Genomic DNA, 6,246 nt, shown 5'->3' on the forward strand with positions numbered 1-6,246 from the left:
TGAGGATGATAAGCCGTGGCAATGCGATGATTCACATTATACCTTTTCATCATAGTGGTGAACTTATGATTGCAAAAATGCGACCCCTCATCACTGATTATGACTCTTGGAGTTCCAAACCTTGTGAATATATGCTTGTGAAGAAAATTAAACACCACTTTCGTATCGTTCGTTGGAAATGCCTTAACTTCAACCCATTTCGACACGTAATCAACCACCAACAAGATATACTGATTATTACAAGATAAGACAAATGGCCCCATGAAGTCAATTCCCCAAACATCAAAGACCTCAACCTCTGGAAGCACATTAAGAGGCATTTCATCCCTTATATACATATTACCCACATGTTGACATCGATCACATTTCAAAACGAACTGGTGAGCATCTTTAAACAAGGTCGGCCAAAAGAAACCTGCTTGAAGAATACGAGCTGTTGTCTTTTCTCCACCATAATGTCCTCCATAATCCGTTGAGTGGAAATCTCACAAGATCCCCCCCTTTCGCTGTAAGGAATACATCTCCTGATGATTTGGTCAGCTCCTTGCTGAAAAAGAAACGGCTCATCCTACATATACCACTTCACTTTATGTAAAAACTTCTTCCTTTGAGCATAAGATAAGTCGGGAGGCATGATATTACTCACAAGGTAGTTCACAATGTCTGTAAACAACGGTTCTTCTTCTTGTACTCCAAACAGCTGCTCGTCGGGAAAAGACTCATTTATCAATGTCTTATCCAATGAAGTAGCATTAAGATTCTATAAATGCGAGAGATGATCAACATATTGATTTTCAGTTCTCTTTCTGTCCTTAATCTCTAGCTCAAATTCTTGAAGCAAAAGAACCCATCTAATCAATCTCGGCTCCGAGTCCTTCTTTGAGACGAGATATCGAATTGCAATGTGATTAGTGAAAACTGTTACCTTAGTCCCAAGTAGATAAGATCGAAATATTTCAAAACCATGGACAATAGCCAAAAGTTCTTTCTCCGTAGTTGTGTAATTTAGGTGAGCATCATTTAGGGTCTTACTAGCATAGTAGACCACATAAAATATGTTATTCTTCCTCTGTCCAAGAACTGCTCTAACTGCATAGTCACTTGCATTACACATCATCTCAAAAGGTTCATTCCAATCAGGTGCAGTTATGACTGGTGCCGTGATTAAACTCTTATTCAAAGTCTCAAAAGTTGCAAGGCACTCGTCATCAAACTGGAAAGGGACATCTTTCTCTAGCAAACTGCACAGTGGCTTTGAAATCTTCGAGAATTCTTTGATGAAACGCCTACAGAAACCCGCATGACCAAGAAAACTGTGAATTACCTTAACAAAAATAGGTGGATGAAGATTCTCAATGACCCCCACCTTGGCCTTGTCCACATCAAGACCCTTACTAGAAACCTTGTGCCCGAGAATAATGCCATGTCGAACCATAAAGTGACATTTCTCCCAATTGAGAACCAAGTTGGTCTCAACACACCTCTTGAGAACGTGTCCAAGATTTTGCAAGCATTTATCAAAAAAATCGCCAAATACAGAGAAGTCATCCATGAACACCTCCACATTCTGGCCAATTATATCAGAAAAGATGGTCATCATACATCTCTGATATGTGGTTGGCGCACCACACATCCCAAAAGAAACTCGTCTGAAGGCGAAAGTACCAAATGGACAAGTGAAGGTAGTCTTTTCCTGATCTTCTGAAGCGATACAAATCTGATTGTAACCCGAATAACCATCCAGAAGACAGTAGTACTCATGACCGGCCAATCTGTCAAGCATCTGATCAATGAAGGGAAAAATGAAGTGATCCTTCCTAGTGGCTTTGTTAAGCTTCATGTAGTACATGCAAACTCTCCACCCCGTGACTGTTCTAGTAGGAATAAGCTCATTCTTCTCATTTTCTACCATAGTAATTCCACCTTTCTTTGGCACACATTGAACCGGGCTTACCCATGAACTGTCAGAAATAGGATAGATGATCCCTGCATCTAGCCACTTGAGAATTTCCTTCTTCACTACTTCCTTCATGATTGGATTAAGTCATCTTTTCTGCTCGACCGTAGGCTTGCTACCTTCCTCTAGCAGAATTTTATGCATACAGTAAAAAGGGCTGATTCCCTTGATATCTGCTATAGTCCAACCAACTGCCGATTTGAACTCTCTTAGAATCCTCAGGAGCTTTTCCTCTTCACTACCTGAAAGGTCAGATGCAATAATAATAGGCAATGTAGATGCATCACCTAAAAACGCATACCTCAAATGGTCAAGTAAAGGCTTAAGCTCAAGAGTGGGAGCTTCCTCAATAGATAGTTTGAGGCGTTTAGGAGCTTTGTTCAATTCCTCCATTCCGAGAGATTCAAAAGGCATATCAATCTTCCTCTTCCAGGGAGAAGCATTCAAATATTACAATTGTTCTTCACCTTCGTCATCTTCACTATCTGAATATCCCAATAAGGCCTTTTCTAAGGCATTGGACCTTAGCAATTGATCAAGTTCTGAAGTAACCAAAGAATCGACCAACTTCACCTTTAAGTACTCCTCATTTTCTATAGGAAATTTCATAGCATTGAATACATTAAAAGTTACATCCTGATCCAGCACTCGCATTGTAAGCTCACCCTTCTGCACATCTATCAAGGTTCGGCTAGTTGCCAAGAAAGGTCTTCCCAAGATTATGGGAATCTTCTTATCCTCCTCGAAATCAAGAATTACGAAATCAGCAGGGAAGATGAGTTTATCAACCTTGACCAAGACATCCTCCACAATACCTCGCGGATATATAATAGAACGGTCGGCCAACTACAAGGTCATATAAGTTGGTTTTGGATCAGGTAAGTCCAACTGCTCGAAGATCGACAAGGGCATCAGATTGATGCTAGCTCCCAAGTCACATAAGCATTTGTCAAAAGACACTTTTCCAATAGTACACGGAATAGTGAAGCTTCCTGGATCCTTAAGCTTCGGAGGTAACTTCTGTTGCAACACAGCACTACATTCCTCCAAGAGAGCGACAATCTCTAAATCATTTAGCTTCACTTTCCGAGAGAGAATACCTTTCATAAACTTTGCATAACTAGGCATCTGCTCCAGAGCCTCAGCGAAAGGTATATTGATATGAAGTTTCTTGAACACCTCCAGAAACTTCTCAAATTGCTTGTCCAGCTTTTTCTTCTGCAGCCGCTTAGGAAAAGGCGGTGGAAAATAGATCTGTTTCTCCCCTGTATTACCCTCAGGAGGAGTGTGCTCAACAGTAGTCTTCCTTTGTTCCAATTCTACTTCCTGTTGCTCTACTTCTTTCTCAGCCCCAGCTTCTTCAGTCAACGCTTGAGTTTGTTCGGGATTCGCAACCTTTCCAGACCTCAAAGTGATTGCCTTTACCTGCTCCTTAGCTTCCCTCTTTCCTGGCACTTCAGTGTCACTAGGCAGTGTACCAGGCTGGCAATTTAGTAAGGCATTGACAATTTGCCCAATTTTATTTTCCAACGTCTTGATAGAAACAGCTTGACTTTTGCACATAAGCTTCAACTCCTCTAATTCAGATTTTTCATTAGCTTGTTGCCGCTGGAGTTGTTGTCTCGGTGCATATTGCGGTTGCTGAAAACCAGGGGGTTGTACTGTTTAGCTGGATACTGCTGATAAGGTTGTTGAACCGCATTCTGAGTGTTCCAACTGAAATTAGGATGATTGCGGTTGTTGGGATGATAAGTGGCTGGCACAGATTGCTGCGAGCGCTGAAAGTTGCTCACGAACTGAGCAGATTCACTAGAAATTGTGCACTGATGAGTTTCATGGGAACTAACACAAAACTCACAGATACTAGCGATTTGATTAACTCCATAATTAGCCAAAGTGTCCACCTTCATCGTCAAAGCCTTAAGTTGGGCAGCTATAGCAGTTGTTGCATCCAACTCCAGAATTCCTGCTACCTTTCCCTGAGTCAGTCTCTGGGATGGATTCTGGTATTCATTAGCAGCCATTAGTTCAATAAGTTCATAAGATTTATCGTAGCTCTTAGCCCACAAGGCTCCTCCTGATGCTACATCGAGGGGTCTAGAAGTAGCACCCAACCTATTATAGAAACTGTTGATAATCATCCAATCAGGCATGCCATGGTGTGGGAACTTCCTTAGCATCTCCTTATATCAATCCCAAGCCTCACAAAGAGATTCTCCAGTTTGTTGAGAAAACTGAGTAAGAGCATTCCTAATTGCAGAAGTCTTCGCCATAGGGAAGAATTTAGTGACAAAATTTTGAGCAAGATCCTCATAAGTGGTGATAGACCCCACTGGTAGAGAATGTAACAAGCACTTAGCTTTGTCCCTCAGAGAGAACGGGAAGAGTCGCAACTAGATAGCATCTTCATTCACATCATTGAACTTGAAAGTGTCGCAGATCTCGATGAAATCCCTGATGTGCATGTTGGGGTCTTTAGTAGGAGAACCCCCAAACTGGACTGAGTTCTATATCATCTGAATCGTGCTTGACTAGATCTCAAAAGTGTTAGCCCTGATGGGTGGCCTGATGATGCTTGACTGAATGTCATTGATCTTAGGCTGAGAATAGTCCATCAAAGCCTTAGGATTTTCTGCTTGATCACCCATATCTACTAAAGCTGGTTCCTCGACTTTCTCTTCTTCTTCTACCTTCTTTTCTTCTTCAAAAACTTCCTTTCGAACTACCACAACTTCTTCCTCGACTTTATCCAGTGTTCTCTTACGAGTACGCAAACACGTATGCATACACCCTCGCTAAAGTACCTGAAATAATGCAAGGAAACGAATAAGCAACAATGTCTGAGTCAATGAACTTTAACGACCACTGATGGAAAGCATATAAACTATAAATTAACACTGCAGTCCTCGGAAGCGGCGCCAAAAACTTGTTAGTCGCTAAACACGCGCTAATAATACACGCAAGTATACGAGTTCGCAAGTAGTATATAATCTTTTCTAGTTCGTTCTCACAGAGACTGACTTGGTTAACTAATTAATTAATGCACGTAAGCAACAATGTATGGTTATTATTCAGTGCTAAGATGATAACAAATTGAGGTTGTTTAAAACTAAGAATTAAACTAACAATTATAACTAAGAGAATAAAATTGACTGAATTAATATATATGACAAACATGGAATCCTAAATTCATTAAATACTTCATCCAATAGCCTTATTTTTCTCAACCTTAGCATGCAATGGTTATTACACTAATCAGATAACACGAAACTGATAAACGCCAACTTTCGTTGCACGAATACCATACTACCAGACATCCACAAAAGAGATAGAAGCTGAATAGACACCAATTATATTGAGACCATATATGTCTATAGAATTTGACAAGATAACGGTTAAAGCACAAGTTATCTATCTTGATTATATAGGGAAAGTAAGATGGTTAAAATTACCCATGAATCATGCATAATAATTACATGAACCTATGCTAGCATGGCAAGTTCTAAATCCTTAAATTCACTTTCGCTTCATTAAGAATTAACACACTATCTTATAAGTTCACAACACTCATAAGACGAATACGCACAACCAATACTAGGTTATCATACAATCACCACATACTAAGACATCAAAACAATTTAACTAAAGAAATTCATAAATAAATCCGCTAGAACCCCTCGATAACGATTAGCCCATAATCGGACTCATCATCAACGTGGGTTCTGATGAAAGTATGGTATAATAAATGTAGTCTTTATAACGAATAAATAAAACCAAGTTCAGAACAAGATTAAGGTTCATAAATAAGAAAACTAGCATCCAAGTTACAACTTAGAACAAAGATTCACAAGTAAAAACAAGATCTTCTTCGTCTTCGTTGAATCGTGCTAACACGGTCTTCTTACGGCTCTCCTTGATATGTCTCTGGCTTGATATCCTATTATAAATGACCTAAAGTTATTTATATAGCAGCCCTAATCAGCAGAGAAGTCTTCCAATTCGAATTAGAATAGAATCAGAATTCTGCACCACGACCTGGCTCGGCCGCGCGCTTGATCAGCGCGGGCCCGCTGGCTTTCTGAACTTCAGGCGCGGCCGCGCACTTGATCAGCGCGGCCGCGCTGGGCTTCTGCCAGAAATTAAGTTCTTCATTTTTCTTGCAGATTTGAGCCGGCTTTCCACGAGCTTTTTATTCCAACATGACCTTGACACCAAATTAGCACCAAAACAATGCTAATCCACCTGATTCTCAGATTAATGCCTGAAATACAAAAATACTAGAAAACACA

The 6,246-nt window shown here is 40.3% G+C and overlaps 1 non-coding gene across 1 annotated transcript; it reads left to right on the plus strand.

The window, feature by feature from the left end:
* Positions 1-4,108: 4,108 nt before the first annotated feature.
* LOC141709327 (small nucleolar RNA R71) lies at positions 4,109-4,215 on the plus strand. Its single transcript, XR_012569911.1, has one exon. It is a non-coding gene; the product is annotated as a small nucleolar RNA R71 (small nucleolar RNA).
* The last annotated feature ends 2,031 nt before the right edge of the window (positions 4,216-6,246 follow it).

This window comes from Apium graveolens, chromosome 2 (assembly GCF_009905375.1).
Source record: "Apium graveolens cultivar Ventura chromosome 2, ASM990537v1, whole genome shotgun sequence".
NCBI lineage: Eukaryota > Viridiplantae > Streptophyta > Magnoliopsida > Apiales > Apiaceae > Apium > Apium graveolens.